The sequence below is a fragment of the Clinocottus analis genome, unplaced genomic scaffold, assembly GCF_023055335.1.
Source record: "Clinocottus analis isolate CAN_PGR_092001 unplaced genomic scaffold, fCliAna1.0.p SCAF_2, whole genome shotgun sequence".
Lineage (NCBI taxonomy): Eukaryota > Metazoa > Chordata > Actinopteri > Perciformes > Cottidae > Clinocottus > Clinocottus analis.
The window spans coordinates 16,635,699-16,647,724 of record NW_027175931.1 but is presented as its reverse complement, the minus strand read 5'-3'; the positions used below and the strand labels follow the sequence as shown (position 1 = coordinate 16,647,724).

At 40.7% G+C, this 12,026-nt stretch overlaps 3 non-coding genes and 2 pseudogenes across 3 annotated transcripts; all 5 read right to left on the bottom strand.

The window, feature by feature from the left end:
- Positions 1-619: 619 nt before the first annotated feature.
- LOC137791189 (U1 spliceosomal RNA) lies at positions 620-783 on the bottom strand. The gene has a single exon (XR_011077985.1). It is a non-coding gene; the product is annotated as a U1 spliceosomal RNA (small nuclear RNA).
- A 1,055-nt stretch (positions 784-1,838) lies between these two features.
- LOC137791206 (U2 spliceosomal RNA) lies at positions 1,839-2,003 on the bottom strand (annotated as a pseudogene).
- A 7,649-nt stretch (positions 2,004-9,652) lies between these two features.
- Positions 9,653-9,767, bottom strand: LOC137791207 (U2 spliceosomal RNA; annotated as a pseudogene).
- A 463-nt stretch (positions 9,768-10,230) lies between these two features.
- LOC137791188 (U1 spliceosomal RNA) lies at positions 10,231-10,394 on the bottom strand. The gene has a single exon (XR_011077984.1). It is a non-coding gene; the product is annotated as a U1 spliceosomal RNA (small nuclear RNA).
- A 1,132-nt stretch (positions 10,395-11,526) lies between these two features.
- LOC137791196 (U2 spliceosomal RNA) lies at positions 11,527-11,717 on the bottom strand. Its single transcript, XR_011077992.1, has one exon. It is a non-coding gene; the product is annotated as a U2 spliceosomal RNA (small nuclear RNA).
- Between the last annotated feature and the right edge of the window lie 309 nt (positions 11,718-12,026).

The window sequence follows — 12,026 nt, the reverse complement described above, 5'->3', positions numbered from 1 at the left end:
TTTGAAAAAAACATTAAACAGACTGAAATATAAAACTACTTCCCAGAACTTGAAAAGACGGAAGTAACAAGTACAATTTTGATTTTAAATGAGATGTTTTTAATTGAAAAAAATAGTCACCTGAGTAATTAATACAATGCATGTAAAATTTGCTAACACAAATCTACACTTGACACTCTGTATTAATAGCACAATTATATCAAAGATTCAACATGTAATGTAATAAAAAGCTAATTACAATCTAATAAAGGTAAATTCCTCACGCAATACAGAGGATGTCAGTGTCTTTGAATGGGGGCGAGGAGTCTTTAGATTCCTCCAGAGACTTCTTCAAATTCTGCAAATATGAGAATCTTGTGTGCATATTTTTCAGTGGCAGGGGACTCTGTTTACACTCTCCTGCAAACACAAATGAAGAAAGTCTTCAAGCTCTACAGGTATAAAGGGACATGTCTAGCAGCTGCTTGAACAATGCGAGTATAAATAGTGGTGGTACACAATTTCTAAAAACATTGAGTACAGAATAGTAGCATTCCTCTGGCAACACGCTTCAGATTGTTAACAGTATAATATAAGAACTAGTTTGCTAATCATGATTAATTTATATTCCACACATTATCAGGGGAGAGCGCGAACGCAGTCCCCCACTACCAGAAATTATGCAATCGAGATTCCCACATTTGGGGAATTCGCAGAGGTCAGCTCAGCCGAAGTGCAATGGCCAAGCCTCGCCCTGGGTGAACCACCTTCTTGATCATGGTATCTCCCTTGCCAGGTAAGTATGAGTTGTACACGTCCGAGGTCGGGCAGTCTTTCACAGACATGCCATGTTAGCTGATGGAGCTAGCAATATAGATATTACCCACAAATACACACTATGAGAGGTCTGATAACCTACAGGACGATAATGTGGAACAAAGTTATGTGGAATATGGTTACAAAGATTATTTACGTTGTACTTAATGGGTACCATTCCCACAATGCAATGCTGCATTTCCATATCAGAAGCCAACCTAAACTCAGCAGCTGTAGCCATGTACATATACAACTACATGTACAACTAAAGAGTAACAGCTCAACGTAGAGTTCAGGTGAGATGCAGCAAAGTCAGACTGCAGGCAAAAGTAGTTTGATCCACATTTTAAATTCAGAGTTTAAGAATCAAATCCCACGTTCTCTGCTTCTCACACATTACAACCTCTTCCAGTTTCTTTGTTCACTGCGGGTGCTCTACCGACGTACTGCCATCTACTGGTCTGGAGTATGAACAACGCTGGTTGTTCAGCACATGAAGAATACAGTTCTACAATAGACTGAACATGATTACCTTCATGAAGGAAGGAGTTATTGCACATCTGTTGTGTTAGACTTGTACACTTGATGGACTAATAATCCACCCTTTTTATTTATTTATTTTAAAATAAATGTTCTATGTTGTTTTTAGCCTCTTTTTTATTTGTATTGTATTATTATTTGTATGCCTTTGTGATCCTGGATTGTATCTGTATGAAAAAAAGCGAATATATATATATATATATATATATATATATATATATATATATATATATATATATATATATATATATATATATATTCTTGTGAGTACACAGAAAGCTGGGCTGTCAGAATTTTCTTTTTTGGGAAATGAGCAGTATGAAGTTTAGACAACAAATGGAAAATGTTTTACATTTTTCCTAAAATGTGGAGAGAAAAGTGAACTCAGCAATGTATTGAACAAAATGAGTGAGAAAATCTGAACATTGTCACTCAGTGAGACAAACAGTTCCACATCTAGCAGAGCTCTTAGCAGTTCATCACATATAACTTTCAACACATTGAGGGGGTGCACCGTTCCTGGAGGTACTGCAATACCAGGTCGATGCGTGGAGTGGACGGAGCAAGCCCCTATTCCATCTCCCTATTCCAAAAATCAATTTAATATATGGTCCCCGGGTAGGGGACATATCAGATATTAAACTGATTATAACTCCCCTCCAGGAAATACACGAGGCCTTAGTTCTTTGCTACTGATGGATTTATTCTTCTCTTGTAAAGCGACCATCCTCAATCCACCTTCCATCATCCACCTTCCATCATCCACCTTCCATCATCCACCGTCGAACTGGTTAAACATACATTTCACATACAAAACAAGTTAGCGTTCACTTAACACGATAAACTAAAACACGTAAATGTGCGCGACAAATTAACAAGTTAACAAAACGTACCTCGCTGGCTGCACACAACTAGAGGGAAATTAAGTCCAAATTGGCAAACAAAATACTTAAAAAATACTTGCATTCTTTAGCATAGTACTGAAAACCGTTTACCGCTCGCTACATGTCTTCAGGAGCGTGTAACAAAGAAATGCGTCCCAGCACAACATAAACAGAAAAGATAGTTCCTACGTGTAAACAAAATCAATATTCAAGTAACAGGTAGAAAAACAAAAAATAAGATTATAAAATAACATAAATAATATTTATGGCAGTTAAACTCCCACCAAATCACATATTTTGGGATTTCATCTTCCAAAAATAACTATTACATTTATTCTGCTTCAAGCAGTAAAACTGTCTTGTGTACAGGCCTGTCAAGATAAACTGGCTTTGAGGTGCGTTTTCCCTGTTTATCTAAGGTCGAGTCACTAATTAACAGTTTTAACTTTCTGACTCTTCCATCAGTGCTAGGGTACACCTGTGTTACTCTTGCTAATCTCCATTGGTTTCGTGGAGAACCATCCTCTTGTAGGATGACAATGTCATTAATCTTCGCATTTCTCCTATCCTTTTGCCATCTCTGTCTTTGCTGAAGATTAAGAAGGTACTCCTTCTTCCACCGTGTCCAGAATTCATTCGCCAAAAACTGTACCTGGCGCCATCTCTTGCGTAGGTAGAGATCCTGACTAACAAACTGACCAGGAGGGGGAGTCATTATCTTGGACTTCATCATGAGGATATGGTTGGGCGTGAGAGGTTCAAGACTTGTTGGATCATTTAAGTGCTCTGTTGTCAGAGGTCTGCTATTTACAATAGCCATCACTTCATACAGAAAGGTCCTAAGTGATGAACTGTCAAGTCTTTTAGCAGATTGGTCAAGGATTGCTGTTAGAACGCTTCTGATGGTCCTAATTTGTCTCTCCCATACACCTCCCATGTGACTTGATGATGGAAAGTTCATGACAAACTCACATCCAAGTTCCTTTACCTGTTCATGTTCCAGGTCCTTCATTGCATTCATGAACTCTCCTTTTGCTCCAACAAAGTTGGTACCTTGATCACATCTCAACTGTCTTACATTGCCACGTATTGCGATGAATGCACGCAGTGCATTGATGAAAGCGTCTGTAGTGAGATCATCAAGCATTTCAATGTGTATGGCTCTCGAACACATACAAGTGAAAAGAAGACCATATCTTTTCAGTTCCTTTCTTGCTTCCTTCACATAAAATGGTCCAAAGCAGTCTATACCACAATATGCGAATGGAGGAGTCATTTCCAGTCTTTCTTCTGGCAAGTCTGCCATCTTTGGTTCCTGTGTGTTCCTTCTATATTTTCTGCATGTTGTGCATTTGTAAATGTGCGAGGCAACTGCGCTACTGCATCCTGTAATCCATATTCCATTGGATCGCAATTCATTAACAGTTATTCCTCTGCCTTGATGATGCACCTTCTCATGGTAGTGCTTTATGAGTAATGAAGACACATGACTTGCCTTAGGTACAATGGCTGGGTGCTTGACATGTGAATGAAGGGCAGATCTTGTCAAACGTCCTCCCACCCTGAGCACATTGTACTCATCGACAAAGGGACTTAGTTTGTGTAGCTTGTTAGTTTTGTCTTTGGGTTTTAATTCCTTGCATTGCTTTATACTTTTGATTTCACTGCTGAATGCTTCCGTTTGAACCAATTTGATGATGAAAAGCTCTGCTTCCTGCCTTTCCTCAACACTTGTGGCTTCACTTGTTTTAGGTTTGAGACCCTTGATTTGCTTAGCATGGCGCTTAAGACAAGCAATAGCTTTGACAACTCTTTTCCAGTCAGAAAAACTTGTCAGGCGGTCTAACAATGTTCTTTCCTCTTTCGCTTTGGTGTTGAGCACCTGGGCCTTCCGAAGTTCTGGATCATTCTCAATGACCTCACTCACTTCGACATCTTCTACAGGAAATACACGAGGCCTTAGTTCTCTCGAAGCATGATCCGCAGGATTATCTTCAGAACGTACAAATCGCCATTGCTTTGGATCTGTAATGGACTTGATTCTTTGGATTCTGTTAGCCACAAAGATGTGGAACCGTCTTGCCTCATTGTTTATGTATCCAAGGACAACTTTCGAGTCTGTCCAGAAGTATTCTTGAAGACCATATATTTCGAGTTCATTTCTGAGCACAACACTTGTCCTTGCTGCTACCACTGCTGCTGCTAACTCAAGGCGTGGTATTGTGGTCACTTTGGTGGGGGCAACACGTGCCTTCCCCATGACTAACGAACAATGGACATCTCCATTAGTGTTGATTGTTCTGAGATAACTACACTCCCCATAGCCTGTGACACTGGCGTCTGAGAAGTGGTGAAGCTCATACTGTTTGACATCCATGAAGTTTGCTGGAATATAGCACCTTCTGATTCTTACATGAGACAAGTTCTGTAGATCTTGTAGCCACGATTCCCACTGTGTCTTGAGCTCCTCTGAGAGTGGCTCATCCCAACCGGCCTTGTCACGACACAGTTGTTGCAATATCTGCTTTCCCCGGAGAATGAAAGGGGCTACGAACCCCAGTGGGTCGTAGATGGAAGCTACTGTTGATAGCACTCCTCTTCTGGTCAATGGGTGTTCCTTGACTGTAACTCTGAACTGAAAGTCATCAGAGGACACGCACCATTGAACTCCGAGAGCTCTTTCCATGAGCGGCTCTCCCAAAGCCATATCAAGGTCTTTGACACTTTCAGCACACTCTTCTATTGGTATTGATTTCAATACATGCTTGCTGTTGGAGATGAACTTATGTAGTCTTAGTTTGCCTGTGCTGCAGAGATCTCTTGCTTCCTTGACAAGTTGAATTGCCTCAGCATCAGATGTTACACTCACTAGTCCATCGTCAACATAAAAATTCCTTTGGATGAATTTAACAGCGTTTTGGTTAAATTGATCCTGACCTTTAACGGCTAGATGTTTGAGACCAAAATTGGCACAGCCAGGTGAGGAGGCTGCCCCAAACAGATGGACTTTCATCCGGAAAGTTGATGGCGGAGACATCAGGTCACCATTCTCCCACCATAGGAACCTTAGGTAATCTTGGTCTTCTGGCTTTACGTGAAACTGATGGAACATTCGCTCCACATCACACATAATAGCAATCGGGCCCTTGCGAAACCTACAGAGAACACCCACCAAGGTATTTGTGAGCTCTGGCCCAGTAAGAAGGTGGTCGTTCAATGACGTGTCTTGAAATCTTGCTGAGCAATCAAAGACGACGCGTATCTTCCCAGGCTTTTGAGGGTGGTATACCCCGTGGTGGGGAATATACCACGCTGGTTGATTGTTGAGTTCTTCTTCGGGAACCTTCTCTGCATCACCACGGTCAATGATATCTTTCATGAAGTTCATGTAGTCTGAGCAGTATTTCTGGTCTCTCTTGAGCTTTCGTTCCAAGCCGCTTAGACGCTGAACAGCACATGACTTGTTACTGGGTAGATTTGGTCTGTCTTTTTTGAAAGGTAAGGGCATTTCATAATGACCATCTTGTTTGTGTTTGATTTCATCTCTTAGCTTAGTCAAGAAATGGAGATCTTCCTGAGAGACGGTTGTATCTTCTTCAACTCTTTCAGTGAAATCAGATTCTAGCACCTTGATTATGTCACCTGGATTCATCATTTCCGTAATCTGAGTCTTGCAAACATAGTGAACTTCACCTTTAAGCTTGATAGTTGGTTTTGTTTCAGGTGTCACTTTCCTTACAATAATGCGGTGACTTACTCCAATTGCATCACTGTAGTGCTCTTGTGGGTTACCATAACTTACTATACTCCAACCTAGATCTGTTTTCTGAGCAAAGGGTTGGTTTTCTTCTCCACATACAACTTCTCTGGGCATTAGCGCTTGTGGGCAATTGTACCCGATTAGCAAGCCAATTTCACATTCCTTTAGCGGCGCAATGTCTTTCGCAAGATGCTCCAAATGAGGCCATGCTTTAGCAGTCTCTGAAGTTGGAATATGTGTCCGATTTGCGGGAATAAATTCACGAGTGTACATTGTTGGCACTGTGACCTTCTTAGAGGAGAATATCCCTCTTATTTGTAGGTCTTTGAGTCTCCTACAAGGTACAATTGTCCTCTTTGACGACATTGTAGATAGTTTCAGCTTTACTTGTTCCGTTTTCGTATCTAGAATGTTTGCCACTTCCTCAAGAATGAATGAGGAATCACTTTGTGAATCTAGCAGAGCATAGACAAGAACTTCCCTACTTGAATCACTTTGTGTTGACACATAGACAGGTACTATCATTGAAGTCTGTGTAGTATTGCCATCTTGCACAACTCTGTTAGATGTGGTTTCCTTAATAACGTCTTGTGTTGACTGTAGCTTTCTTTCCTTGCCATGACGTAGGTCTTTAGATGGTTCTCTTTTTGGTTCTTGTTCTTGGTTTGAGCGATCTTCGTGTAGGCATGTGGGATGACGTTTTGAGCAGGTGTCACAGACCATCCGGCTACTGCAGCTCTTGGATTGATGACCAGGACTTAAACATCCGAAGCACAGCCTCTCACTCTGAATAAACTTGACTCGATCAGCGACTGTCCTTTCAATGAATTTGAAGCACTTGTGTAAACCGTGTCCTAATTTCTTACATAACACACATGTGACTGTGTTTCTTTCACTGGTGTTAGTTGTAAAGATCTTGGCACCTACAGTTTGGTTCTTGTATGCCACCGTGGTTTGGATCTTTAGCTTTGCTTTATCGGGTTCACTTTGCCGTAATGCATTGTAGGATGTTATTGGGTTGCACGCAATACTAGCTTCCATTGATAGGAATGTCACGAAATAGTTAAAGCTTGGGAACCTTCTGTGTTCGAGTTGATATTGTGTGGCCCTTCGGTTCCATCTGGTACTTAACCAGTCTGGTAGTTTGGCAGCTAGTTTTTGATTCTCAATATCATCATTAAGAACCTTTAGACTCTCATTGTGAGCAATAGCGCATTCACAACTACGTAAAAAGTCCACAAATTTTCTTAAGTCTGCACTCTCCTTAGGAGCTAATTTTGGCCAGGCATGTAATTTGTCTCGGAAGGCTTTGGCAATCACAAAAGGCTCACCATAACGTTCCTGTAGGAGATCCCATGCTGCATGATAAGAATCTTCTGAATCGATCAGAAAATAACCTTCTACTGCTTCTTTAGCTGCTCCTCCCACATATTTCTGAAGGAAGAAGATTTTCTCTGCAGTTGGAATATTTTTTCTCTCAATCAGTGTTTGAAAGGAAGTCTTCCAATTGTTAAACTTCAGTGGATCCCCACTAAAGATTGTAGGCTCTGGGATGGGAAGCCTATTTGCTGATATAGCCTCAGCCAGGACTTTCACAAGCTCTCCTGTGTCGTTTTGAAGCACACTTCTTGAAGTCACATCTCTTAGTGGTTGTGGGTGCTGATACACAGGGTTCACTTGATCAATTGCTTGCTCGAGCAGAGGCTGCTCAGACTCACGTGGAATAAGCCTTTGGTCTGGATAAAACTCATTTTCATCATAGACCTGAAGCCTTGCTTTGGCTGCATTCAGTCTTTTTATCTCTTCTAAACGTTCAAGCTCTCTTTTCAAGTCTTCTACAGACTTCTTTCTTGCAGCATTCTCTTCTTGCTGTTTCTTTAAGAGCAAAGCTTCTTGTCTCTCCTTTTCTATCCTACGTTCAGTCTCTTCTCTTTCACCTTGAAGACGGCGAGTTAATGCAGCTACTACTTGGTCTGCAACTATCTGCTTGTCTTCAACTTCAAGTCTTTGCAATTTCTTTTGGTGGCACTCTTGTTCAGCCATAATTTTCAAAACAGCTTTGGTCGCTGCATACTCGGCAGCGGCGTCTTGTCTTTTAACGGAGGATAGATTAGAGCGAATGGAAGTAGTCTTAGAACACTTAGAGTCCGGAGATGAAACACTGGAAATCGTAGATGCGAATACAGAGCTTGCATCCGGCCAAATCAGTTCTTCGTTTGTTCCTTGAATTTGAGACTGCGCGTTGTGTACGACAATCTTTGTGACTGATGTACATTTGTCCAGCTTGCGGCGCATCTCGTGAGCTGGGCTGTCAATCCTTCGATATTCTTCATAAACATTATGCAGTTCAGATAACTCTCTTTGAATAGTGCTGATGTGTTCTTCTAGGATATTACTGGGATCTTGTTTTGTGACGGATTTCTTAGCCACCTTAATTAGCGCTTTCCAGCGTTCATAAATGCTGTCAAAACGGAGTACTAGCTCCTTTGTTTTTTCCTTCTGAAATTCTTTTCCTTTTTCCGTTAAAGTACGGACTCTTTCACTTCGTCGAGGCGGTTCAGACTGTACTGCTTCTTGTACAACGTTAGACTTATCTGTCTGCTGTGTGTCTGCTACTTGTTCTACTAGTGCTCCTTCAAACTGACTGTCTTTACTTGTTTGAGACATCTTAAATTATTTGAAAGTAACCTGTACACAATCCAGTTGTCTTAAATAAACTCTGCAGTTTACAACAAACATTTTACAAGAAATACTCAAGAGAATAGGTTATGCCAAGTTAGATTACTGTCTTTTAAATGAACCCTTCAGAATAAAGATAGGTATCATAAAGATTTCGAAATGTTGCAGAACTACTCCAAGTAGCAGCTTTCTTAAATGCATACAAACAAAACAAACTATTAACTTCAATATATAAATTACCTCTTTTCAATGAATAATCAATATCACAAAAAAATCACATTAATGACTCTTAATATCTTGTTAAATACTGTTATGTTACTTGGCTACACACAGCCCTTTATATTTTTTCAGTCCTTGTGTCACCTTTCAGAACACAAACTTAAGTGTCTGACTTACGGACGTCTTCATGAAAAAATGGTTGGATGTGTGTGAGTCCTTCAACGTTGAACAGTGGCTTATCTGTGAGTCCGTCTTGACGAGCTGTCTTGCAAAGCACATCAGGAAACGGTCACGCAGGTCCGAGTTCGACTATAACTCCCCTCCAGGAAATACACGAGGCCTTAGTTCTTTGCTACTGATGGATTTATTCTTCTCTTGTAAAGCGACCATCCTCAATCCACCTTCCATCATCCACCTTCCATCATCCACCTTCCATCATCCACCTTCCATCATCCACCGTCGAACTGGTTAAACATACATTTCACATACAAAACAAGTTAGCGTTCACTTAACACGATAAACTAAAACACGTAAATGTGCGCGACAAATTAACAAGTTAACAAAACGTACCTCGCTGGCTGCACACAACTAGAGGGAAATTAAGTCCAAATTGGCAAACAAAATACTTAAAAAATACTTGCATTCTTTAGCATAGTACTGAAAACCGTTTACCGCTCGCTACATGTCTTCAGGAGCGTGTAACAAAGAAATGCGTCCCAGCACAACATAAACAGAAAAGATAGTTCCTACGTGTAAACAAAATCAATATTCAAGTAACAGGTAGAAAAACAAAAAATAAGATTATAAAATAACATAAATAATATTTATGGCAGTTAAACTGATAAGAACAGATACTACACTTGATCTTAGCCAAAAGGCCGAGAAGCGATAACGTGACACAGCCGGAGAACAGGACGGCATGCTCCACACAGCCAGCCTCACTGATGGGTCGGCAACTGAACTACAGCCTTTTGGGTCGTTATATGAACAGGAAGAATGTGCAATAGTACTGATGTAGCACTGGAGCGGTTTCGTTTGCGAGGTTTACATAAACTTGTGTTCGCAGATCGTTCTTAAAGATTTAACAAGGCTTGTAAGATGGAGCGCTAAGATACGAGTGTTTTCTAGACGCGTTAACTGCCTTCTTAAGATCCCGTCAAAGAAGCTTCCTAAGACGCTCTTAGTTGGAGCTATCCACCACTGTGTTGCTGAAACTAAATCAATCAATGCCAGGCTAATCGATCACCCACCACTTTATCAGAGCATAATTCTCCCACAACACACTTCAGATTGTTAACAGTATATATAGGAACTAGTTTGCTAATCATGATTAATTTATATTCCACACTTTATCAGGGGAGAGCGCGAACGCAGTCCCCCACTACCAGAAATTATGCAATCGAGATTCCCACATTTGGGGAATTCGCAGAGGTCAGCTCAGCCGAAGTGCAATGGCCAAGCCTCGCCCTGGGTGAACCACCTTCTTGATCATGGTATCTCCCTTGCCAGGTAAGTATGAGTTGTACATGTCCGAGGTCGGGGAGTCTTTCACAGACATGCCATGTTAGCTGATGGAGCTAGCAATATAGATATTACCCACAAATACACACTATGGGAGGTCTGATAACCTACAGGACGATAATGTGGAACAAAGTTATGTGGAATATGGTTACAAAGATTATTTACGTTGTACATAATACGTACAATTCCCACAATGCAATGCTGCGTTTCCATATCAAAAGCCAACCTAAACTCAGCAGCTGTATTCGTGTACCTCCAACTAAAGAGTAACAGCTCAACAGAGAGTTCAGATTAGATGCAGCAAAGTCAAACGGCAGGCAAAAGTAGTTTGATCCACCTTTTAAATTCAGAGTTTAAGAATCAAATCCCACGTTCTCTGCTTCTCACACATTACAACCTCTTCCTGTTTCTTTGTTCACTGCGGGTGCTCTACCGACGTACTGCCATCTGCTGGTCTGGAGTATGAACAACGCTGGTTGTTCAGCACATATGAAGAATACAGTTCTACAATAGACTGAACATGATTACCTTCATGAAGGAAGGAGTTATTGCACATCTGTTGTGTTAGACTTGTACACTTGATGAACTAATAATCCACCCTTTTTATTTATTTATTTTTTAATGAAATGTCTATGTTGTTGTTTTTAGCCTCTTTTTTATTTGTATTGTATTATTATTTGTATGCCTTTGTGATCCTGTATTGTATCTGTGCTGTTTGTGCCTCTTGTGCACTGTGCTGCTGCCTCCAGGTCATCATTGTACATGAGAAGTGGTTCTCATCTGAGTTTTTTGTATTACCTGGTTGAATGGATTGAATACAACATATGTATGTGTATGGCAAACAGCTAATATATATATATATATATATATATATATATATATATATATATATACACACACACACACACACACACACACACACACACACACACACACATTTAGACTACGAATTGGATCAGTGTAAATTCATGTTTTACATTTTTCCTAAAATGTGGAGAGAAAAGTGAACTCAGCAATGTATTGAACAAAATGAGTGAGAAAATCTGAACATTGTCACTCAGTGTGACAAACAGTTCCACAGCTAGCAGAGCTCTTGGTAGTTCACTACATATTACTTTCAACACATTAAGGGGGTGCACCGTTCCTGGAGGTACTGCAATACCAGGTCGATGCGTGGAGTGGACGGAGCAAGCCCCTATTCCATCTCCCTATTCCAAAAATCAATTTAATATATGGTCCCCGGGTAGGGGACGTATCAGATATTAAACTGATAAGAACAGATACTACACTTGATCTTAGCCAAAAGGCCGAGAAGCGATAACGTGACACAGCCGGAGAACAGCACGGCATCCTCCACACAGCCAGCCTCACTGATGGGTCGGGAACTGAACTACAGCCTTTTGGGTCGTTATATGAACAGGAAGAATGTGCAATAGTACTGATGTAGCACTGGAGCGGTTTCGTTTGCGAGGTTTACATAAACTTGTGTTCGCAGATTCGCCTTCTTATTTATTTCCGGACACGTGGTACGCTGTCGTCCAATAGGAAGCAGAAACATGATAAATATAATTACAGACACGTTAAGATTCATATGATGCTGATAAAAGTTTATAATTTCTTAAATATCA